The 26,250-nt window shown below is 45.5% G+C and overlaps 2 long non-coding RNA genes across 2 annotated transcripts; both read right to left on the bottom strand.

The window, feature by feature from the left end:
* Positions 1-579: 579 nt before the first annotated feature.
* Positions 580-8,587, bottom strand: LOC142768904 (uncharacterized). Its single transcript, XR_012885537.1, has 2 exons — positions 8,413-8,587; positions 580-4,127 (listed from the first exon to the last, which is right to left on the bottom strand). It is a non-coding gene; the product is annotated as an uncharacterized LOC142768904 (long non-coding RNA).
* Positions 8,588-12,175: 3,588 nt separating this feature from the next.
* On the bottom strand, positions 12,176-18,497 carry LOC142768903 (uncharacterized). Its single transcript, XR_012885536.1, has 2 exons — positions 18,368-18,497; positions 12,176-15,815 (listed from the first exon to the last, which is right to left on the bottom strand). It is a non-coding gene; the product is annotated as an uncharacterized LOC142768903 (long non-coding RNA).
* Positions 18,498-26,250: the final 7,753 nt, after the last annotated feature.

Here is a 26,250-nt window from a genome sequence, read left to right as displayed (position 1 = left end):
CGGCATGGCCTACGGACCAGCAGCCATACCTCATTCGTACGAAACAATGTAAACATAACATATTCAGTAAGTTTCTCAGAGTGTTTGTGAGTTTATGTCCTAATTTATCGAAAACACCAGTCTTCAGGTAGAAAGACTACAACTCACATGGAATAGTGTGTGCCTACATAAGAAAACTTCAGAAATCTACTTGCGGTTCTCAACAAATAGGTTGCATTGCCGTGTCGGCCGCTGCGATAAGTGAGATATATATATATATTCATTTCTATTTGAGCCAGCAGAAATAATATTCGTAGCAACGCCTTTCCTGTCTGCTTTTTCTACATTTCGTCCTATCACCGCGAAAAAGATGAATCTGAACACAGCTCACTTATTGACCGAGTTTCAGAAGAGGCTGGGCGCTTCAATGCAGTACTTCTGTTGCACGGAAAGCTTCTTCACACATTGAAAAAAGAAAAGGCAAACTAGGTAATTGTTGAGGAAACACCATAACTTTTCTGAAGATGATGAAGGAAGCCGTCCTTTAAGCACTTCTTAGAGATAATCCAAGATATGTGCCTTCAATGTAAATACGACACATTTGCAATTTTCGTCTTTTATTGTTGATGAAATTGTCAACTTCATGCCCGAAAAACATTTTATGAGGAAGGATTGTCAGTTTTTTATGAATAATATTGATGCGGACTTGAGCCTAACTTCACTTGAGACGGCAGGATCCTTGTCAGTCTTGGCTCTGAAACGCGTCACTCAATGTAGGACGCTTATCTATAAAACTTACATAGTTATTGCTTGATACTTTGCAGGTGAATGACCATTTGTCGGGATCGTAACAAGCGCATCAAACACATTTCAAAGGCTATACCACTAACGCAACACTGCATTAACGCACGAGTTTTGAGTACTTCCAGACCTTGCGCGTGAAACTTTCTTAAAGTGCAGTCCCCAAAAAGAACCGTGGCGGTATTGCTTCAAGCGCTATCAGTCTGCATCGTCATTGGCAGTGGTAAAAGCATAATCATCACTTCAGTGACAAAGATGAAATGTACCTCGAATGGGGTTTGCGATCCATATAGAATGCATCTCATGCCACACTAAACGAAATTCCTGTAGAGTGCTTGAAGTATAGCGCATCTTCAGAAGAAGTGAGGGAGGGCGTAAAAATAGCACACTCCTTAATGCATCTTATGCTTGGCGGTGACCATATAGAAAAGGATGCATCATTCAATTGAACGGGGAAATTCAGTGGTGATGAAAGAAGACTCGGCGAAATGTGCAGGGGCATTTGCGAACACAAATCTAACTCACTGCCTGCGTTAGTGTCCACTCACGTAGTCCCTTCAAAAGGTGATGGCCCCAGTGGTTCAAACTCCTTACTGTGACCTCGTTCTGGTGAGTACTCGTCCACATCATCCTGCCGTTCAGAAGGATGATCCTTAGTTTCAGAAACGCCGTGTTCTTATCCCAAGGAAGATGTTCCACCTTCGGCAGGCAGCGAAGATTTGCGACTCTCTAGCGTGTCTTCCGCTTCCCAGGTGGGCCACCACTGCGGTATCCCTTTGCGGTGTCAGGAAGTTCGCGGACCCGCTTTTGACAGACTTTTCACCAAAGTTTCTTCTTGAGAGGGCTCCGAACCATGGCTCAATCTTCGCAATTCTCGAGTGGTGTCTCGTTGTTCCTGTTTCTCTACAACGTAAGAAAGCTTGGAATGTGCATCCCTCTGCGGGTCCCTCGCAGGGCTCTCAAGACGACTGACCCCCTCCATCTTTTGTCCCTCCTTCCTATTTGGTACTTGCTCCGCCATCTGAGGAAATTGGGATGTTTCTGTTTGGCTGGTCGTCGATGTTCCTGGTTGCAAACTTCGCTGTTTAGAGAGTGGTTGACTACTTTCCAAAGTGAGGGTCTCAGATGTTTCTTCCCAAGAACGAGGTGATCTAGCCGATATGCGAACTCCACTGGATCCACGTTTACTGGCAAAATTGCCTCGAGGCCGACGATATAAATGGAAACCTCCTCCTTTTTGCCCTCCGAAACTCTGCATAGGGGGGTCAGGCTGCTGAGAGGCAGTTGAATGGTCACGTGAAGTTGCATGGCTTTCCACTTGCGGCTCTCCTCGTCGCCCACGTTGTTTCGGACCACTTGATTGTCTAGACACGGCACCTCGAGTTTTCTTTAAACGAACCTGTGATTGAGGCGCTGAAATCACACGTTCCACCCTACGAAGATTGTATGCCGATGACCTCAGCTGTGGCGCTTGCATAGTCGGCTTAACTGAAGGATTTTCTTTCATTCCCTCTGGGCTGCTTGTTTGTGCAATGTTGGGAGTCACCGTAGTTGTACCCGCGGCGTCTGCCTGCAGAACGCGTCGTTGGTCGTCCTTTTGAGGCACTGTCTGAGGGTCTGTATCTGGTGGACCTTGCCTGCCGGTCACTGCTCTTTCGCGTTGCGCTAAAGCTTGATTTTGCTGCGACATCTCAGGAGTATTTACTGGAGGAGATTCATCGAGCCACTTCTGAACGTATGCCATTTTTTCGTAATATGCTACTGCCTCCTCAGAAAGTACCAGATGAGGTGGTGACATTGAAGCTAAAAGCATCTCGTTTGGTAAACCTATAGACCAGGGCATCAACGGTGGTTGTGGGTTCATGTGTGCAGCAGATAACGCTTCCTGATACCGAATTGCATGTTGGTTAGTTCTTGAATTCATTCTATTATCATATGGGGTGGCCACCTGGGATTGTGCAGTTAGATTGCCGGCATGCTGCGTAGCAGACGCTTGATTCGCTATCTGAAAACTGGGTGCAGTAGGCCTTGTTTGAGGTGCAACATGCGTTATTCTATAGTCCAGAGGTGCTGCGCTGTGTGCTGGAACGGGGATTTGACCAAATCGGTTGCCTGGTGTGGTAGGATAGAGGCCTACGGCTTGAAGAAAAGAAAAGCTATTCCAGCCTGAATCGGCTACGGGAATAATATTGCTCGGGGCGACAGCTGTGCGTCTTATATCTGGGTTCAGGTGGTGGCGCACGTCTGGCGCATCGGACGAAGATCCTGGCAGTATTCGGGAAACGGGCTGTCGTAGCGCAGGTGACACTGTGACGTTACCACTTTGGGGTGGCAGAATCTGGTTTGTTTCTCCTGGAATTAAAACGCTAGAAGGATTAGAACCAAGGTTCAAAGTTCGTAGGTTCTGTTTGTAGGCTGTCAGTGAAGTTGAAGACCCTTCGTGTGCTTTGTCTAACAATGTTAGCAGCTGATCAAGTTGATCAGATTCTGCTTGAGACGAATGCGGCAGCGGCGCAGTAATTCGGTCCGGCTGCGTTTCAGGAAAACCATGTACTGCTCTGCTTAGAGCTTGACTGAAGACATTCATGTTGTCTTGTGGCGCCTTAGGTGGTATGTTACTAACATTGGCAGTCGGGTGCAGAAGTATTTCTTGTTCATAGGCTTGTTGAACATTTCCGTCCAACGCATTAAACGCCGATGATATACCCTGCCTTTCGGCGTCAATGGACGTCGGCGGGACTGTTTGAGAAGGCAGCGGGCCAGTACCTGTTGCACTATACATTCGACCGCTCTGATAAAGGCCGCCTTGTGCAGTGTTCCAAGTAGGGCTTTTGTACAGGTGGTGTGCAGTTGGTGACATTCCCACTTCGGCAACTTTCTTCTGGTAAAGTATCTTTTGTGTGGCATTGTGGCCACGCTTAGGTTTCACGAAGTTCTTCGCTGTATTTCCTCTGAGCCCCGAAGTTGTGCCTTCATATTTCTCACTAGGCTTGTTTTTTAATTGAGTTTTGGTAATGGAATAGTCGATCGGTGTAATACTACTGCTCTCTTGTTCCGTTTGAAGCGCTTTTTCGGAATGCCTTTCGGCAGCTGGAGGTGGTGGCGTACCACTCGCACCACTTGTCAATCCTTCTTCTGTGACGGGTCTATAACAGCTTCGCTGTGGTTCGTAGTAAACCTCCGTAGAACTGCTGTATGCAGATGCGGCTTCGGCCAGATGCACTTCTGCTTCTGCTGCAGGTTGCTCACTAGAATGCCGAGTTTCAGACATCTTCTCGCCTTCTTGAGACGTGTCTCTATCTGCCATTTAGGAATTTCTTGAGGCTGATGAGAACTGCAGCTTCAAACTGAAAAGAGAAAAAAAACATTTTATATGCAGGAAGCTGTCGATGTTTCGTAAAGTGGGGCGCCATGTCAAGTAAGTTCAAGAAGGGACCACTTGAGTTAGCCACAGTGGAGCTGGGCCATGCGCTTCCGAAAACAGGAGAAGCCTTCAATTATGTACAGTTCGCACGGATTGATACATGGCCATTCAGGCTAAACAACGCACGTACGTTTCTTGCAACTGCCTTCAGTTTGAATCATTTCAGCGGATTTTCGACGGAAACACGTTGATGGGAGACAAAATTTTCTTCACGGAGCAGATAAGTCTAGACATCACGTAGTATTTTCAATGTATTGCGCATGCTCATCTATAGTACACCGAAATACGCGGTCTCGTTTCATTCTATGATTACCATACGTAAACGTGAATTTTTTTACACATATATAGGATGAAATATGTGCTTGGAACAATCTTCTCTAAAGAAGTGAATGCAGAATTGGCATAGCGCACGAAAAAAGGGATGCCTAAATGTCCTTCAATTAAAAAACTGGCAACATCTATTACGGAATCTTTCCTACGAAATTTCGAGAACAAATGAGAAGGCAAACTTGTGTGCGCAAATAAAGACAGGGACACAGAAAGAACGAACTGGAAGAAACGCAAACTTTCAACTGACGTATCTTTCGTCACCCTTTCATATATACTCGTGCAGTAGACAGGCGCAAGGAAAAGGCGGGCACATGGTCCCGATTAAACAGGTTACAAGAATGCGCACAAAACTTACGCTCACTATCAAGTATCAATACAGACGTGTCGCTAACTCTAGCAATGGCTCTTGCAGATATGTAAAGACACTGACTGCTTAGAGGGTTGTGGTGTCACTGCTCATAGCGAATATCTTAATCTCTCTGAAAATTGGTGAGCACATGCATGCTTGGGAATTCACATGCAAATGTGGGATCCCGTTACACTCAATCGAAAGCTCATGTTTTCTTGCACCCTCGTTCACGCGGCACTCCGCCTGGTCTACGCAAAGTTTCCCACAATGCAGCGGTATTTGACAAACGACACCAGTCGCGCAGTTTACAAACGCCGAAGCGTACTTTTTAAAGACGACAGTCTTTCTTGAGGACTTTCGACGCAAAAATTTTGGCATGTCTGTCTGTCTGTCTGTCTGTATGTCTCTGTCGGTCTGTCCGTCCGCCTTTAACGGTACCCTAAATGGCACCAAAGTGGCCAAACGGTACTCCAGATGGCCGACCTCATCCACAGCGCCCACCAATATTGCTCAAGATTCAGTGTTCATATTTGTGCGGTTGTCAATTAAAAAACAATTATTTCGCATATCTGAGGCACCATAACAGCACGTCAATATTCTATGAGTTTCTTACTACAAAGGCACACATAAGTAATTCTAAGGACCGTAGCGTTTATCACGTTGCGCTGACCAAGCAGTGCTTGCACGAAAAGGCAAGTGTTTCCAATGCTTTGCTAAGACGACACGGGGGTGGCACCTACCCGTCGCCTTGCGTTCTACCCCTTGTCATCTCCGAGACCGGCGCGCATGGCGCGCGCGCTTTGTTTTCCAAGATAACTGCCAGATAGCGCTCATGTCTCACGTGTGACGTGTTTTGATGAGCTAGTTCACCTCCGCTGCACGCTCGAGGCACTCTTACGCAGCGCCTCCAGAATACCATTCACCAATTTTCTTGCGCAGAGCCTCAAAGAAACGTATTGATCACTCTCTTCAGACGCAAGACAATCGTATTTCGACGACATTTGCAGTGTAACAAGTAGATACGAGGCCAATTTTCCCCACCAACCTCCGGGTTTATTCTCGCCATTGGTGAGGCTAGGGCAAAGCCCAGCCTGCTTACGGTGGGCGGCAAAGACTAACGACAGATCTTGCGCACTCACAATATATTTCAGGTGATTAGAGGATATACAAAACTTATATGGCACCAACTCTGGACGCCTCCTACAATGCGGTGGTGCCTTATATTCATCGCATAATCCACCACTTGACCAAGACAGATTTAGTACCACAAATGACAAAATGCAGAAGGAGAAATACACAGACATGAGCCAACTCATAAAAGCGGCGGTTTTAACCAGACCAATTTGGTTGCCTGCTACGGTGGGAATCAGACCTAGCAGATAAGAAATATTAGGAAGTTTGCAACAGCCTGGATACAATATTCAAGACATATGTGTGACAGCTGTACGTCTTACATCTAGGTTGAGGTTTCCGGACATCTCATGCAACGGAGGAAGTACTTCCCTGTGACTCCAAAGTGTGCGGTGGAATTGCAAGAGGCAGTGCGACGTTCGCGCTTTCGGAATGTCGAAACTTGTTTGCTTGTCCTGAGAAAAAAACGTCGGAGGATTTGGAGCTGACGGAGGGGTCTAGTACGGGATAATACTCACTGTAGTACAACGGTCAGTGCCTGTGGAAGCGTCCCCTTGTAAACACGCCCAACCTGTGCTGCTGAGAAGCAGCTCATGCAACATTCTCCCTGCAGCTTATAATGTCCCGTCCCGTGATTAGGATGTACGGTAGCAAACTTTCTCCTACTATGTCTTTTGGCAGCACGAAATAGGAGGCGTTACTTTTGCGACCGGATCTACCCGGTGGCTCACCATGGAAAAAGAGGTACGACCTTCGGTTAGCGGAAATGTGGTGATAAACATATCTTTAGTTTTCGCTCCTATAGGGCCTTGATATGTGCGAGCAAGGCTGCCTGGCCCAAAAAGTGGGCACTTGAGCGCTGTTATCATTTACCATAAGAAGTAGGGTGATATGATACCAAATGCCATCAATAAAATTAAGCAGCTGTTTTCTTTTTTCGCTCATAACATTATACGTTTTTTTTCCGTAGGTACATGCGCGCCTTGTACGAACTATCATGGAAGATACGGCGGTAGTCAAACTATTAAGCACGCTACCATTAGTGTAACTGTGGTAGAGTGCTCAAAAACGGCATTGAATTGAATTTCTCGAATTGTTCATCATCGCGGTATTTGTACAGGTAGTACAAATTAACAGTTCTGTGCCTTTAAATGAAACTGTTCACCTGAACGATCCTCACCAGTTCAAAGATATATTATGTGTGCACCGCCTCTGTTATAGCACAACGATCACCACGGTTTCTTTCCCGCAGTCATCATATGAAGCAGGTAGCAGGCGATACTAATTATTCTCCAAGTAGGATAACCAGACTCAAGAACCTAATGCGAATGTTTTTCACGACAGAGTTTTAGTTCCGACCCCCCTCCTCCCACACACAGACACAAAAAATGAACAGGAAGCGAGGAGCCTGTGTGCTCACTTTAGTGGTTTTGCAGCGTTCAAGATGACAACCATGAATCAGGCGTCTTTCCAACAGGCGTACGTGGTTTATAGGCATCAGCTCTGAAGCTATTATTTTCCTTCCAGGCATGCAGGCGTGCACACGTGAACGTAATCAAGACTTAGGAAAATTGTTGGTGTCGGTTTAGCCACAATAATCAAGGAAATACTGCTAATACCAGTAACAACAGTAACTGTTAGCTTTTAACGAACACAAATATTGATGATGAGCAGGAATACAGTAGCGGTAGGCTCGGGAATTTTCGACCGCCCGAGGTCCTTTCCCGTGCGCTTGCACCGAAGAAAACAGGCCTCAAAGATTTACGCATCATTGAAAATAGAGCTGCCACGGCCAGGATTTGATTCCGTGACACAGCACTAGAGTACTATAACTAGTAGATCACTGTGGCAGAAAACAAAAAGCGGAGTTCGCTAGAAAAAAAAAAGAAAATAACCCGCGTATTCAGAAACGCTCCTAAAATTGAACGTGGCTTCCCACCACCTTCAATGCAGCAAGCACAAATGCATATTGATTGCGCTTTGTTTAAGCGATGCCAAGGCGGCCCAAACGCGAAGACGCTGTTCAAGCGCCTTGAATCGAAGGTTGCGGCAAGTTGAGTACAAATCAAGGAGTGTTTCTGAATACTAAAATAAGTGGCTTAGCAATTTCTTAGACAATTCGAATGTGAGAAAATATAGATGCTGTCCTATCTGGACTAGAATTCACCATATTTATGGCTACCTGTAAAGTCATAAAGCTAAGTATTGGTTACTTCGTAACGTTCGAAGCAGCTTTTTGGATACCACATGGCGCATCCACTTTTCAACATTATTTATCGCGCCCATTGACGGGCCCTACGACGTATCCCAGAAAATCTGCGATCACCTAGTGGCCTTTTCGCATAGGACAATGCAGACACAAAATGAAATAGACGAAAGAAAACGTCAAAAGCATCACCTTTTGTTGACTTGAATAAGACCTGTGCCAGCTCTTGCGTGCGATTCCAAATGACACACTGCTGTTATTTTTGAGCACCAAATAGCTTCCGAAACGTGGTTATGGGCGTGCCGCAGTCGAACACATCACCGTTTCGTTGGCGCTGCAAGGGACGCCACCGCACATGCGTAACATTTGACACCATGTGCAGTATGTGTCCAATCCTCCAGAAGGCGCCTGCTGGCGCTGGTGCTCCTTCAGGACCTTCTTATGAACAGCGCACGTTAATGAGTGTGATTGTTGTACAATATAAGAATGAGTTTACTATAATGCCGCCTTCCTAATCTCAAGTTTCTCAAGCATGACATCTGTGACTGACTTCTTTAAAGGTTGGCATAATAATGACGATAAAATCGTCGCGGTGGTCAAATCGTCATGGTGCGGAACTGCTGAACCACTGGTCGGGGGTTCAAATCACTCTCCAGGCAGACACATTTTGATTTCAAGTGAAGATGCGGGATGACGTGTATCTGTACTTAGGTGCACGTTAGTGCTATAAGGTGGTCGAAATCGCCAATACCCACTGCTACCGCATCTGCCGTTATCAAAACGTGTATTAAGGTGGTTGATTCCCCATTGCTACGAACATTGGCTAAGGCTGCAAGTGTCAAAATAACGATGACATTGTGACGAACGTCGTGTGCAGGTTGTGCAACCTCACGAAAATATAATTAGAGATCCGTTTGTGGGATACCATCTGCGCTCCGTCGCCTTCGTCGGGCCTCTGTCATCTTCGTCGGTCCGATTTCCGAAATCATCATATTGATAGGTAGCAGGGAAACAAAACATTAACCGTCTTTATTTCTTTGCGTAACTTTGACCATTTCGCTACCTTTTTAATCCTTGTGCCTGGCAATGAAAGGCGTTCTTTCGAAAAATTTCTTGCGCTGTGTGTTGATAAATATGATGCATATATTTGAATGTTGCGTTGATGAGAAGGATAATAAAGGTTTGTAAAAGTGTGTGGAAGATACATTATACGCATACGCAAGATTCGTAGAGGATTAACCAAAATGTATTTTTTAAGGGCGCAGTCAAAGGGACCTCCACCGCAGTAGCTGGAAAGTTATTCATTCATTTATCAATGTTTGCCCTCCTCTTTGGGTGACATTGCGAAGTCGAAAAAATAATTTACTTGAACAGCACCAATTTTTAGATGGACAGGAGAGTAACGAAAGAGCCTTGCCTCTGGAGGGGACGGACATCGTTTGGTCCTCTCTGTTTGGTAGGGTTCAACATTCCACTATCACAAATCATTGGTTATGCTTGACGGACATGCAGACGTACAGTTGAGATCAAAAATCTGCAGACTACGGGATAGCGTGGCTGAATGCATCGACGCACCAGCTAGTGATGACACACGACGGGAACCCTGCTGAAGGGCGCAAACGCGTCCCGTCTTACCACTTAGCTTCTCATGTCGCTATGTTGGAAACAGTTACGGCGCTCGTAGCAAAAACGAAAACTGGGTGTCACTTTCTTTGCTCCATCGAATCTGTACCATTCTTTTACGTAGCGGCTGTGACGGGGCCGGTTAAAGCACCGGCTCGCATTGTTATTGATTCCAGTTGATTAGGACAAGTAAGCATAGTGAGCATCGCACAACCTGACGAAGCCAAACGCACAAAATGAGGTTTTTCTCAGGCCAGCTTGCCTTTGTCGAGCTTATCCAAGTTTCACTTCAATGATCTTAGTTAAGTCAATGTTAACGTATCAGAAATTAATTAAACATGAATAACTACACTGCATTAAACACGTTTACTCTCAAAAGCGCCTAATGAAGCAACAGATGTCCATATTAGACGGATCGAGGCATGATTTGCATAATTCTGCGACATAAAACTCGAGTACTTCGGGTGGGCTTCAATGTCACGCACTATATTCAGTAATATTTATGAATAATTTCAATGCTAAATATATTTATGCTTAGGTAAATGAGGCTCGACTAGGTCAGCAGTAATGAGCATCTTGCTGTGCTTGGATTTTCTGAGATCAAAAGAATTGGACGTCCAGTACGTTAATTGCTTGTGTTGTATTAAGATGTTCCTTATATAAGGCTTATTATTATCCAATTGATGGAATGATACTATGATCAACCAAGCTTAATCAAATTTATATAGTTACCTTGGTCTTTGCCTAATTAGTTGAGTTGTGCATATTTAGCCTATTTATGACACGTGAAGTTTGAGTATAAAGGGTACTTTAGTTGGATTTCAAACTAATACTCAGTCATAATCAGTATCCATAAATATTAGCAATATTTAGACATTATCTTAGCATGAAGTCGGTAAATAGTAATTAGTATCTTCCTGGCCTTGACTTCTGTGGGCTCATGGAGAAGTTGACATAGATTAATTGGCCGCGATAAGGTTTGCCTTGGTACAGGCTAATTTTGCATGGCTAGGTCAAGAATGAGCATGATAAACTTTGCCTAATTAGATTTCGCTATACTTATTTCGACTCATATGGGCTAATTTGAGCTTAGCTTCACTCAACATGAAACACATAGTTGGACTGGGCTGAAGTAAACCTACTTATGCCTGACTTATTTAGGTCACGAGGTACTTGACTACATTTGATTATTTCGGCTACATTATTTTTACTTAAATAAACTCACTTAGGTGCAACTTGTATTAGCGCGACACTGGTGAGATGGCCTGAGAAAAATTAAATTTGTGCGTTTGGATTCGTAAGGTTGTGCGATGCTCTATATACTAACTTATCTTAATCAACTGGTGTGATTAACAACGCGAGCCGGTGCTTGAACCTGCCCCGTCGCAGCCGCTACCCAAAGGAAAGGCACAGATTCGATGGAGCGAAGAAAGAGACACCATGCCGTCGTTGTGGTTACGAGCACCGTAACCGCGTTCAACAGAGCGACATGAGAAGCCAAGTGATAAGACGGGACGCGCATGCGCCCTGCAGCAGGTGTCTCGTCGTGTCTCGTCGCTAGCTGGCGCGTCGATGCATTCAGCCACGCGATCCCGTGCTCTGCACACTTTTGATGGCACCTGTACGTTAAAAAGCGTTGCTTATCTGCAACAAGGTAAATGCCACGCCTTCATCACATCTGTGAAACAGTCTGAGTTTTTGCTCTGCTGGGTATCAAATAGATAGGCAACAATGCAGCGCGTTGTGGCCTATAAGTGTGTTGTGGCCACAAAAAAAAAAAAGCCCTTGCGTTCAATTGCTAAAGACGTTCTATGTTGCAGAGTCGCCAGCCGCAAAAATGAAAGTACAGGCAAAGTGTTTAGCAGTAATTCCATTCTTGCCATTAAAGAGAAAGTCACCGCTTGTGCAGCCTACATTGCAGAACTGTGGGCTCATCCCTCTTACAATTACAAATAATGCAGTTCAAAGTAGAACACTTTGTGCTGGTGTTTTAGATTAAGAGCGGCGTTTCAATAAACCAGTTTTGTTGTTTACAAGGTTATTTTGGCTGAGAAAGAAAAACAGAAAAGAATATATGTTATAGTTGTGAGGACGCAGCGCGCATCCTGTAATCTTTATATTCTCTTGCACTACATCTATTGCAAAGATGCTGTGGGCTGCTATGTTCCGAACACTTGCCGTAGCTATTATATATATATATATACTGTATTCATGAATAGTGGCTCAGGGGAGACGAGGAAGAGGAGGCACATACAAAACAGCCAGCCTGCAGGAAAGGCGTTGTCTTTGTTTCAGTGTATATACGACAAATTTCAGTGAATATACGACACACTTAGAATTTGTTTTCTCTTTTTATTATCGATGAAAGGTTCCACTTCACACCAGAAATATTTTAATGAAGAAGCGTCGTCAGTTTTATGAACATATTTGATTGATGCGGACATGTACAAAACTTTACTGGAGCAGGCAGGGTCCTTGTCAGTGTTGACTCTGATGAGCGCCAGTCGCTGTAACTCGCTTGTCTACGAAAGTTACGTGTACTTCTTGCCTTTAGACTTGCAGGCCAATTGCCATTTGTCCGGGCCGTCACAAGCGTAGCAAGCACATTTCTACGGCTGTACCACTAACCCAATACTACCTTTACAAACTCATTTTGAATACTTTTAAGCCACTTTGGAGAAACTCCCTAAAGAGAAGTCTAATAACATAACCATGCTGTTATTGCTGCAGGCGCTATCGGTTTGCACCGTCACTGGCAGAGCTGGTACCATAGTTAACACCTTGGAGTAAGAGATGAAAGATACTTTGAATTGGTTTGCGATCCCTAAGCGACGTTTCTGACGCCACAGTAAACGAAATTTTTTTAAACCTCTTGACCTACAGCCCACCTTCAGAAGGAGAGAGGGAAGTGCACCTCTCCCTCTCTAAGGACTGTGCAATAGCACAGTTCTTAGTGTATCTTCTTGTCTATGACCATGGAGAAAAGGACGCGTCCTTGTGTGGAACGGAGAAAGCTCGCGGTGGGGAAAGAAATCTGAACAATATTCACAGTGGCGTTGACAAAGGGAAATCAAACTCGCTGTCTCCATCAGAGTCTACGCAAGTATAGCCCCTTCGAAAAGTGATGGTACTAATGATTTGCACTCCTTACGACTCCTTTTTCTGATGAGGACTCCACCACATCTTTCCGCTGTTCAGGACAAAGGACGTCAGTTTCAGGAACCGTGTGATTTCATCCCAGTGAAGTGGTTTCACCTTCGGTAATCAGCCGAGACTCATTACCCTCAGGCACGATTTCCACGTGTCTGGTTGGCCACCTCTTCCTCGGTATTCCTTTGCGGCGTCGTGGAGTTCGCGGGATAGCTGGTGAGGGCTTTTTCGTCAAACTTTCTTCCTTAGAGGGCTCTGAACTATGAATCAGTTGTGCCTCCTTAGCGGTATCCCAGTGTCGCCCTCCATCCCCATTGTAAGGAAGCCCTGAATCTGCATCACGCTGTGGGTCCCTCAGAGAGCTCTGAAAAACTCGCCTCACCTCTTGCCCTTTTCCTCCCTCCTCCCTCTCAGCTACTTGCTGGACCATGGGCGTCAAATTCAATGTTTCTGTTTGGCTGGTCGATGAATATATTTGTCCTGGAGGGCTTCGCCGACGAGACACTGGTTGACTACTTCCCGAATCGGAAGTCTCTGACGTGATCTCGCTTGGACGAAGTGCGCTGCAATATGTTGTGGATTCGCATTTAATGGGCGAATAGCTTCGAGAGGTCGAGGCACTTTTCTGACCGTAGAACTTTGAACCTTCTCTTCCTTGTTGCGCTTGGAAACTCTCCATGGGTACAGACTTCTGGGAGGCCTCTGGGTCGTCCAGTCCAGTTAGGTGGCTCTCAACTTGCAGCGCTCCTCGTCGCCCACGTCCTTTTCGACCTCTTCGTCGTCCTAAAATGGAAGCTGAAGTTTTCTGTGAACGAACCTCCGGGCTGCTTGTTTGCACACTGTTAAGGGTCGCCGTGGTGGCATCTGTGGTATCTGCCTCCACATCGCGTTGTTTATCCTCATTCCGAGGCGCTGTCCAACTGCTTTCTTTTAACGGACATTTCCTGGTTCTCGCCGATCTTTGGCGTCGCATCAAAGCTTGGCTTAGATGCGACAATTTCTGATGATTTTCTCTGGCGCAATCATCCATCCACTTTTGGACATAGGCCATTTTTACGGTATCTGGTACCGGCTGCTCAGACCATACTGGATGATGAGGTGGCCTTAATGCGAAAAGCATCCGGTTTTGTAAATGCAGCAGATGGGGCTGTACTGTTGGTTGTAAGATCAAGTGTGGAGCAGATGATGATGATGGACAGTGCACTGCATACTGGGTGGCTTGCGGATCCGTTCGCCGATCCAATGGTGGTGCCACCTCCGATGGCGTTGTTAGATTACACGATTGCTGCGTCACATCCTCTTGCGCCACTCGCTGGAAAGGGTGTGTGTGAAACATTGTTTGAGGCGCAAGGCACATCACATTCCTCGAAGATGCTGCGCTGTATGGTGGCATGGACTGCTGACCAAATTGGTTGCTTGGTGTGGTGGGATGAAGACCTAGTGCCCCAAAATAAGGAAAAGTGTACAAGCCTGGTATGAGCATTCCAGTCATACTGTTCTGGAACTGCATTGTAGGACCCACGTTAGGTTTTGGCTGTTGGCGAACGTCTTGCGGAACGGATGAAGTTCCTTGCAGCGATTGGGAAACGGGCTGCTGTATCACGGGTGGTGGTACAATGTTCCCGCAATGAGGATACCGAAGCTGGTTTACTTGTCCTGGGAAGAAAAGCATCGGAAGACTTTGAGCTGATGTCGATGAGTGGTACGGGTTAGTGTTTAGTATGCCGAGTTCGTTGGAAGGTAGACTTGGAAATAAAAAACGCGATGGAACATTTTGTTCCTGATGAGCAGCACATGGATGAGCTGCTTCCTGCAGTGTCAAGTCATACTTCTTTTTCACATTTGGTGAATCTGGTGTAGATGTTCGAGGATTGGACTGGTGCGTTGTTGGCAATGTGGAAGCCCCTTCCTGTGCTCTAATGAATGCGAGCAGTTGATCAGCTTGAGAAGACTCTGCTGGAGACACTTGCCGCAGTGGCCCAATAATATGGCCCGACTGCGTTTCAGAGAAAGTATTTAGGGCTGTCCTTACTGCTTCACTGAGGGCTTTTGTGAGGTTAGCTTGTGGGTCATGAACAGGCATACCAGTTACAACTGCTTTCGGGTCAATCAGTATTTCTTGTTCGTTAGCCGGCTGAACATTATGGCCAAGTGCATTGAACGCCACTGATGTTGCCTGATCTTCGGCGCCTACGGATATCCGCGGCAGTGCTTGAGAGGGTAGTGTGCCTGTATTTATTGCACTGTGATTTCTACCGCCTTCATTGGGCCCGCCTTCAGCCCTCTTCCGATAAGTGTTTTTGTACTGCAGGCTCGCAGTTGGCGATGTGCACATTCCCGTAGTATTCGTAGAGTAAGGTGTTTTTTGAGAGACATTGCAGCCACTATTAGAGTTCTCGAAGTGCCTTTTTGTTTTTTCTCTATGCACCGGAGCTGTGCTCTGAAATGTCTTCGTAGTGATCTCTATTATTTGAGTCTTCGCAGTAGAAGATCCCTCCGGACTAACGCTACTGCGATCTTCTTCTGCTCGAACTTCTTTATTTGTAGACGTTTCGGAAGCTGGAGACAGAGGTTTCGGAGAGCCACTCGCATCACTCTGCCATCCTTGTTCTGCGTCGGAACTACCAGAACTTTGCTCTGGTTCGAAGTGAAGCTCGGTGGAACTGCTGTATTCAGATGCGCCTTCAGCGGGCTCTGGTTCATTTTCTGCGTTAGGCCCCTGATTAGGACGCTTTCTTTTAGACACCTTCGCGCCATCTTGAGCTCTGTTCCTCGGGATCATTTAAGAAGTTGGTGGGGCGGAAAATGGCTGCAGCTTCAGACTGAAAAAAAAGAAAGCAAAACATCTTTGTCAACACGAAGCTTCCAGTGTGCCGTAATGTACGGCGCCATGCCAGGGAATTTCGGGGAGTGTCGATAGGATTTTGCCACAGAACAAGCAACGACTCGCAGTGTGTTTTCGTGAACAGCACAAGCCTCTTACTATATGAATTGAAACAGGGCAATAAGGGGTAAAGACCGCACATGCTTTCAATTCTGGTGTCGTCAGTTGGGGTCATTTTGGCGTCGTTTTGACTCGAATGCGTTGATCGGAGCAAACATTTTGTTCCCAGAGGAGATTCGTCTCGACATGGCTTGGTTATCTCAAACGTTTACCTATAGTATCAATCATTATAAAAATGTTTACGCTCACTTTGAGTCCTTGAGTACTGCACGCAACACTAGAAATTTTCATGCAAAGAGACTTAAAAATTAGCTTAGGGTAATCTTCTCCAAAGACGTGAACGCCGAACGGGCATAGCGCAAGAAAGAAATGCGGCTCATCGCCGTCAAGCTTAAAGATTGGCATAACCTGTTACGGATTTTTTCTTACCAAATTTTGAAAAGGACAACTGTGCATCCGTTAGGATGTTTTTTTAACTGTCGATGGCTAAGGTCTATGTTTGAAAGGTACTGGGCTTCGAAACAAGAATCTCTGCAACAATTCTCATGAAATAGAAACTGCATGTATAAAGCGCTTGCTAACGTAGAAGACTCGGCGTGTTGGTAAATCATGTCAGAACTCTGCATCACACAACAATCCAACGGGACGCAAGTAGGGTACAACCTTTTTTTTACTAAGGTCAGTCGACATAAGCAAGAAGAAGTACGATGCTTCGCCTATTGATGAAAAGTTTGAATCGTATTCATCCTTTGCTTTACCTCAGCGAAATGGCGGTCGCCAGGTGGTTTTTGCATTGCCATTATCCTCTGTCATTCGCTCATTCCGCGATTATGTTTCTGTAGTTATTAAGCCAAAAAAAAAGGGAAATTGCGCGTACATCTTACTTTTGTCGTGTCTTTTAAGTAAAGCTATACAATATACAGTCTAGCATAACGTCATACCACCAGAAATATTCTTCGTGGAAAATGGAAATATTCTGCTTTTGGTTGCCCGAGTCTCGCAACGTTACCAATGTCAGTGGTTGACACGTGGGACTAGGCGGCTCACGTAGTCACTCACGGTTGTCACTATATTGGCAGTATCGTTTCTATCGGAACCAATTTCAGCAGCGAGATACGGCGACGTTATATGAAAGACGTCATTCGTGAAGTTTCAGCTCAACGGGAAGTTTTGCTGCGGGACTTCATAGGGTACGCAAACATGCCACGTGTATTATCTAAGTTGACCATTGAAAGTGTAGTCTTTTTTAGGTCATGCTTTGATTGAATGTAAAGCTTATATGATACATTGCGGAAAATTTGCCTACACATCAATAATGACACCTTCTCTCTAGAACGTCGCAAACAGCCCTGAAGACGCACCTGACTTCTGTTTGCTTCACACTCCCACGGTCTATAAAACTTTGACCACGGCTGTACAATGGGATTCATGTTTTTCCCCGCGAAGAATATTCAGCGTTACGTTTTAAACGCAATCACGTTTAACGACATGACTTACAACGCCCGTCCAGTCATGTCTTTTTCTACGCTTGTACCTAAAACTCAGTGCTGTTTACACATCAAAAAAAGCAAAAAAGTGCATCGTCAGCTAACCATAAAAAGTGGAAAAGTGTACTGTCTCCGTGGCGCAATTGGCTAGCGCGATTGGCTGTTAACCGAAAGTGGAAAAGTGGTTCCTAATTGTGCTTTGTGACGTACAGGAAGACTGCTTCAGTTTAGCGTATACCTAAGGAAAGAAGTGCTCATATAAACTGTCTATTCCTAAAAGCACTGACGAGAACGTGACGAGAATATTAGGGAGCGCAGCCTCGAAGATTGAAGTACTATAGGATAAAAGGCACTGGAGGGACTGGTACTGCGCGAACGTGTTCGAACACAATACAGGTAACCTGCACATCATACATGGTGGTTTACCTTCAGGATGTATCACGCAATGTTATACGTAACATGATGCAGTAGAAGATCGCTCTTCCTAAGCTGCCTGGTTCTTTTGATTTTTTCATGGTTACCAGTCATGGAAAGTGAATATGCCATCTCGCCTGGTGGTCTACGTGAATATACATTCCATTTTCTGGCGAGTACTGCTTCTAGGCTGCCAAGGTGCTCCTAATAACACAGTATTTTGTCTCGATCTGGGTGATATGGTAATATGCTAAAGCAAAGTTTCACCGCTTGCGGGTACGCGACTGTTTAGAATGACCTACTAGAGGGGTGGCACAGTGCTTTCATGAATGTGGTACATTGCAATAGGATGGAAAGGTGGGCTAGTTGGTATTTCATGATGGTAATTCATGACCCCCGCGCTCCCAGTTCACTGAACCATCATGAATGTGGTAGTTTGACGTGAACTAAGTGGCACGCAAAATTTTTCTGTCTGGCTGTCTAAAAACTGGCACTAGGCCTTACCATAATGCATATACAAGACACTCACCAAAGTATTGCTACCCAGAAGGAGCTTCCACTGCTTCAACAGGTCTCGTCGTTGAAGACTGTACCGCCGTGCCGTTTCAACGCAGTTAGATGTTCTTCGATCGAAGCATATCTTTTTTAGTCAACATCGTGTGACCGAAAAAAAAAATGTTCTGCTTGTCTTCAATTCTACCCATGCAACTAAGAAAACTAATGCATGACACCCACGTGCTCTTTCATCACGTGACCATAATCGATTTTCGCCGCGAACACAAAAACAATAGTGTTTAGCGGCCTTTCAATTTTGTTCATTGATATGAAGAATGCGGAGCCAGTCACGCTGGACCAAATCAAGATTTTGCCTATGACACCTAGGTTAATCGATTTGGCCACCATATCAAAGTCAAATTGTCATCACGTGAGAAAGAAATTGCTAATAAAAGGTATTGACCAGACATATCAACATCTATTCGGGGGTATGGATTGCCCTTACACTTTATATTTGCGTTGCCAGCTAACGAAAGATTTTCGAGCATGCCTGATACCTTACCCTGTTCATGTGACGCCTGACGCAGCACACTAAACAAGTGCACAATGCCTATCTTCAGCGCATATAAAAATTGAAAATTTGAGAGTAGGCATTCGAGAACTTTGGCACAATTGGGTCTATTTTGGGTTAGGGTGTTGCACTGACATTAAGATAGAGATTGCGTCCCATTGATCACAGCATCCACCTCAGGAAATTCGCAGCTGCTGCTTAAGAACAGGGCCCTACAATTCTCTCGCTTTGTTGCAGCTTCACAGGTACAGGCTGATATCGGGACATTTTCATTTTTCGGTATTACTTATTTTTTTTTACAGCGAAACTCTTGTCCCGCCGCGGTAGTCCAGTGTATAAGGTACTCGGATGCTGGCCCGCAAGATGCACTATTGAATCCCGGCCGCGGCGGCCGTGTTTTGGATGGAAGCGAGAATGCTCTGGACCGGTGCGCTGAGATTTTGGTGCATGGTAAAAAACCCCACGTGGTCTAAATTTCCGGATCCCTCCGCTACGACGTCTCTCATAATCATACAGTGGTTTTAGGGCAGTAAATCCAGAGATCAATCAATCATCGAAACTCTTAACGGACAACTCTGTGGCATCGGTCTTGTTGGCGCAGCCACGCTTCAAAAAATTGTCTTGGGACCAGGGGGAGAGGAGCGGCCTCGCGAGTAGGCGACAGGCAAAGCGCTCACTTGGGGAAGCTTATGGCAGGCGCGAAACTAAAGAGTGGACTAGAAAGGAGGTTACGTGATGAAGACTACGCAAGTGTTAAACAGTTGTTGGAGAGGACAGCAGTCGCCATTAAAATTGCAAAACCTAGACTGCGAAAAAGCGAAAAAAGATATGCCCGAAAGAGGCAAAGTCTAGTGTAGCTCACATTAACTGGAAATAAAAGAAGTGAATTAGCTTCAATGACGACACAACTGAGGAATAACTTTGGACAAAACAAGAGACTTCAAGGGACTCAAAAATAGGGGCAACAACTTCTTTGACCGAAACGACTTTCATGGCGCAGAATTACTAGACATTTATTGCTCATAACACTGCGGAAATGGAGTAAACGTGCAGTTAGCACACACGTGAAGTTTTTCGTATATCGCATAATCTTGCCATGAGGAAATTGCAAACTTTGCACACATGACAATCATCTCGAATGCCAACTATCAGCAGGACCACAGCAGAGAGCGAAATCAAAGACAGCTATAGCCGCTTCAGCGCTGCTTAGAGATGGCAGCGCCACCCGACAGTCGTGGGCTAGTCCTGCCACGTGGAATAAAACTACTCTAGTACGACATTTCAATGCTATAAAAGGTGATCCACTTTTCGGGGATCGAATTTCTTCCATTATTATCAGTATTGCGTGACTGATCTTGTCTCATTTATACCGATAAGATATTGTGCCTTTCAAACTTGGTCCGGATATGTGGTTCTGACACTACAATGTGTGACAAAGATGTGACGACTCAAATAAGAACACTCAATAATCCAAAAACTAGGAATTCATCACTTCGCCTCTGCAATCGCTACCACATTATTACAAGGCGAAATCACACATATAATCTTAAGCACATTTACGCGAATGCCCTATTTTTTTTAAAAAAACTAAGCCAAGGTATATTCAATTCAGATGTTGTTGGAGGTGCACTTAGGCAGAACGAATATTATCGGCTTCACAAAACGGAAGGCATTATAAAACGCGTACCAATATTGTAATCAGCCGAGAAATGTGCAACGAGTCCATCGTCATCGTCACCGGCAGTGCCACTCCACAAATTTATTTGTTATCGTCGCGAGTAACGAAGACCGCGGAGAGTGATGGCAATGTCTATAAGCAATGGTATTGAAAGTTGGTCAAGATGGGAAAGCACATTTTTCGAGTCTGTGTGCTTTTTATACTCTCCCGTTTGGCTGTAAGGCTACGTTACTTGACTACGTGATTGGTTTTGGTCTGTTCTTCAATTTGCGCAATTAGTAATTGCATTTTGGTTCACCATAATGTTCGATTTCATTCACCCAATGACACAAGAAGCTTGGGTTGGGTGGTCTTTTTGACCACAAGAATATACTTTAGGTTAACTTGTGGTGGTTGACTTCCGTAGCTTCGGCGTTTATTAATGTATTCACCCAAATCTCCAAAGATTGGCTTGTTGACCGCCGTCCTCTTCAGTGAGCGAACTGATGCAATAATAGAAACAGTTATGCTGGTGACATGCGCCATCCTGATGGCACCTTCCCAAAGGCGAACGGTCTGCTTTAGCAATCAGCTTATTCAATGAAAAGTCTAAATGTTGGGAGCCAATTCTTTTGTACATTCTTGGGCTTAGGTCGAGATATTATGTGTATCATTAAAACCTTTAAAGTTAGCCGTTACCTTGAGTACACACTAAAAATTGAGTATTTGGTGAGTGCCTGAGCAACAAAAAAATTATCGTCATCCGTTTCAAGTGTTTTCCTCGTTCTATCACTATGGTTATGGTAGTTCGAGGTAGCAAACAGCGTGCGTATCATCAGTGTGACATATCATTCCCGATAGAAAAGTGGCCAGTGCCGTGTTTTCAAGAAAAAATATTGCGAGCAAATCAAATGACGATTATTGTTGTGTAGCAGCACTACTACCAGAACACTGATTGATATGTGGGGTTTAACGTCCCGAAACTACCATATGATGATGAAAGACTCCGTAGTGGAGGGCTCCGGAAATTTCGACCACCCGAGGTTCGTTAACGTGCACCCAAATCTGAGCACACGGGCATTTTCGCCTGTATTAAAAATACTCGAACACCCAATTTTTTCTACGAGTGTGTTTTCATTTTTATTTCTGGTTCGTAGCATTTCAAGTAATATTATACTCCTGGTTGGCTAGCGCTGAAATCAAGTGTCTTTGGTGGGAAGCATAGTATTGCCAAACACCATTGCCGTAAAAAAGAAGTTACAGTAATGTTGGTCGAAATGCGGTTCGCTCAATTGGTCGTGGCAGTAGAAAGTCCGGTTAAATGCGTGACTTTATTTCCAGCAAAGTGTTTCCAGCAATGCTATATAAACAGTGCGCAATAGATGCCTGGAATGCATCGGTGCTATGCATAAGTAAGACGCTTGTGAAAAAAAAAACTTCGTGAGAGAGAGAGAGATAAATAGAGAGGAAAGGCAGGGAGGTTAACCAAGCTTGGCTCGGTTGGCTACCCTACACTTGGGGTGGGGGAAAAGGGGAATAATAGAACGAAAAGAGACAGAAAAGAAGAGGAGTAGGAAAGAGAAGCATAAATAGTCAGCTCGAAACTACACAGCACGGCCTCGCACAGTTCTTTCACAAGCGGTCGTGAAGTTTGGTGTTCCTTAAAAAGTACAAGAGGGCTTTCGTGGCTTTGCGCGTATGGGAAGCCGTCGGCCAAGGTCCCAGGATCTTCTCTTCTGTAAGCGGCCGTGAATCCAGCAGACAGAGCTTGGCTTCCATAATACGTCGTTCGGTCTGGTATGCTGGGCAATGACATAGAATGTGCTCAAGCGTTTCCTCGCAGGCGCAGATGTTGCATGCCGAAGTGCTCGCCATTCCAAGGAGACGAGAGTACGAATTCGTAAATGCCACGCCCAACCTCATGCGACACAGTAAAGTTTCAGCGCAACGTGGGAACCCGGATGGCAAACGAAGTTGCAAGTTTGGGTCGATCGAATACAGGTGCGTGTTGGAGAAACCCTGCGTATTCCATTGTAGGAGAGATATACGGCGAGCAAGGGATTCTAGTAGCCTTGCAGCGTCCGTTCTCAAGAGTGGTATGGGCGTGCGCTGGTCTTGGTCATGAGCCGATCGAGCAGCTTCATCTGCGCGGTCATTGCCAACGATTCCGCAATGACTCGGCAACCACTGAAATACAATATCGTGACCTTCCGTGAGCGCTTCGTGGTAGTCGTGCCTTATCTGATATACTGATTGTTCATGTAGCCCGTGCTGCAGAACAAACCGTAGTGACTGTAAGGCTGACCTGGAGTCGCAAAAGATGGCCCATTGGTTAGGTTCCTGGTGAAGAATGTACTTTACTGCACCTTGAGTGCTGCGAGCTCTGCTGCTGTCGACGTCGTGGTGTGAGAAAACTTGTACTGAAGCAACACATTTTCAGATGGAACAACCACTGCTCCTGTGGAGCTGTTGGAATTAGTGGAGCCATCGGTGTAAACATGTATGCGGTCGAAGTACCTTTCGTCCAACAGACGCAAAGTCAGTTGCTTCAGGGCTAGCGTTGACATGCGTGCCTTCTTAAAGATTCCAGGAACTGATAAGCACACGTCAGGTTGACGAAGACTCCATGGCGCAGTTGCTGGATGCATGGCAAGTTTGAAGCCAGGCGGTAGTATGTCCTGATGTTTTGTCACGATACCGCAGTACGAAGAATGGGGCCTCCGAGCTGTCAAACACGCTAAATGATGTGACGGTAGCCGTGATAAATGCCGAATGTGCGCTCTCAGCGTCTCGACAATGATGTGCGTTGTGACCGGTTGTTCTTGTGCAATAACAATAGTTGACACTGTCGATGAGCATCTTGGAAGGCCAAGGCATGTCCGAAGTGCTTGGGCTTATACGCTTTGCAGTGCACGGATGTTAGTCTTGCACGTGTTGGACAGGACCGGAAGGCTGTACCGGAGAGTTCCGAGAAAGAGGGCTGTATAAAGCTGCAACATGGAGTGCACGGATGGGCCCCATGATTTTCCGGCGACGAACTTGAATACATTCTCAATGCCAATGAGCTTTTTCTTCAGGTATGTGACATGCGGGCTCCAGGTTAGGTCACGATCTACGATGACGCCTAAGAATCTATGAGTGCTCTTATATGGGATTGATCTGCCATCGATGCACAATGAGTAGAAAGACATCGGTTTGCGTGTAAACGCCACCGCTGCGCATTTTTCTTTGGCGATAGTCAAACCTTGCTGGAGAAGGTATGTCGATGTCATTGTTGCCGCTTTCTGTATTCTTGAGCGCACTTGAGGTCGTGTCACGCCGGACGCCCAAATGCAGATATCGTTAGCGTAGAGAGATACATAAGCCGTCTGTGGCAGCATTTCAGTGAGCCCCACGAGAACCAGGTTGAAAAGTGTAGGACTCAAAACACCGCCTTGTGGCACCCCACGACTTGTGAAATACTTATTCGTAGACCCATCTTCAGTTAAAACGAACATAGATCTCTTTGTGAGGTAGCTTCTTACCAATCGAAAGACACGACCTCCAAGTTCAGCTGCTTCAAGAGCATTGAGAACAGCCTCGTGGGTCACGTTGTCATAGGCACCCTTCACGTCTAAGAACAGAGCTACCGACAGCCGCTTCTGAGCTTTCTGATGCTGAACAGAGGTCACTAAGTCAACAACGCTATCAACTGAGGACCGACCTCGTCGAAAACCAGCCATAACATCAGGATAGATGTTATAATGTTCCAGGTACAATTCCATGCGTGTAAGAAGCATCCTCTCCGTGACCTTGCCAACGCAGCTTGCTAGTGCAATAGGCCGGTACGATGCCAAATCAAATGGAGACTTTCCGGGCTTCAGCAAAGGCACCAGGCGACTACACTTCCACTCATCAGGTACCATTCCATCATGCCAAGACTTATTGAAAATGTCCAGGAGACAGCGCTGTGCCTTCGGGCCTAGGTGACGTAGGGCAGTATAGGTCACTCCATCCGGACCTGGGGACGATGAGCGTCTGCATGTGTTCAATGCCGCATGAAGTTCTTCCATGGTGAACGCAACCTCTATTTGCTGATCTCGTGCGACTGGAACATCCTGTGGCATTAGATCGATCGGTATAGAGATGTCGCCGGCGATCTTTGCACAAAATTCCCCAGAAACATCAAGTTGTGAGCGACGTTGATGTAGCGCCAGAGCGGCGAAGGGGTGACGTTGTTGCGGATGCGAGTGAATACCTCGAAGAGTCCTCCATACGGGAGACAAGGGCTTTCGAGGGTCTAGCGAGTCACAAAAATTCTTTCACCGTTGTTCATGAAGTTTGTGCATTCGACGCTGGATTTTTTTCTGAATGCGTGTGGATTCTCTGAGGTCAGAGATAGATTTCGTGCGTCTGTATCGTCTTTCGGCACGTGGGCGGACCGCTCTAAGTTGTTCCAACTCTTGGTCGAGTGCCGTGCGTCTCGATTCTTTCGAGCATATCTTCGTGGAAGTCTCCATTGCACAACTATTGCACAACTTCGTGTGAACAGTAAAACTGGCAAATGAGCTGTGGGTTTTTCTGGTGCTACCCTACTGAGCGTATATGGAATATTTAAAAGTTCGAAGTGAGAATTCCGGTGGTATTCCTAACATATCATAAAACAAAGGATGGTTTGGCTGTCAATGCTGTTTCTAACGTCGATAGTGCCATGTGCAAGTACCAATTAGGTAAAATTACTAAATACTAATGGTGGGTTTAGCTCATTGTTGAATAATTTGTTTGATATGGGGGGTTTAACGTTCCAAAACGATCACATTATTGTAAGAGACACTGTAGTGCAGGATTCCGCAAATTTTAACATTGTTTGTTTTTGTGTGTGCACGCAATTGTTGAAAAAACTTCACTAAGCATTCTTAACTCTATTTAAATGCACCTTATTTTCTGGTAACAGCATAAATACCACGGGCTATGTAGACACCGACAGCGCCACCCTCATTAAGTAAAAAAAAAGAAAACTGTTTACAGGAGCACCTCGACAAGTATTTTACAATTAGCTTCACAAGCACTGACGTTTTTATGGCTGCGGCGATCCGTTTCACTTCGCATATTTCCTGTTATGGTGTGGACACTCCACCTGGCCTGGTTGATGACGCGAGGGAGTAGTGGTGCAAAAGGTCATCGCATGGTGCCAGTTTTCGACAGAGTGACAGAATGTCAGTGACTATGAGACACAATCGTACCTGACCTTCACCTTGGCAGCAGAACTTCCACTGGCTGGCGTCATGTCCGAGAGTGCGCAAAAGTCGTTTATTAGTCGCGTTCGCATTGGAACTGAAAAATGTAGCCTTTGGACACAGGCATTTGGTGCGATTGACAGCGTTTCACCCCTTTTACGACGTTTATTAACTAGCACTGTGCATGCCCTTAGGCTACCGTCAGAATAGTCGTTTACAAATGAAATATGAGTAAAACTCCTGTAGCATGTAATACTGACATAGCAGCAGCGGAGCTTTATGCTTGTCGACAAGCTGAGCTAATGAAGAAGATATGTAAGTAAGCCATTCAAGTCAACAATGAAATTCGCAGAAAGATGATCGATGGTGATTGAAAAGGAGGCTGAGATGCGTATTCACTTCAACAGTTTTATTCTTTGAGTATAGTTCGCGACATTTTTTTTGTGACTGCTCTGAATACGGCCTTATTACGC

This window comes from Rhipicephalus microplus, chromosome 8 (genome assembly GCF_043290135.1).
Source record: "Rhipicephalus microplus isolate Deutch F79 chromosome 8, USDA_Rmic, whole genome shotgun sequence".
Lineage (NCBI taxonomy): Eukaryota > Metazoa > Arthropoda > Arachnida > Ixodida > Ixodidae > Rhipicephalus > Rhipicephalus microplus.
Note: the sequence above shows the minus strand (reverse complement) of the source record. Positions and strands in the feature narration are given on the sequence as shown.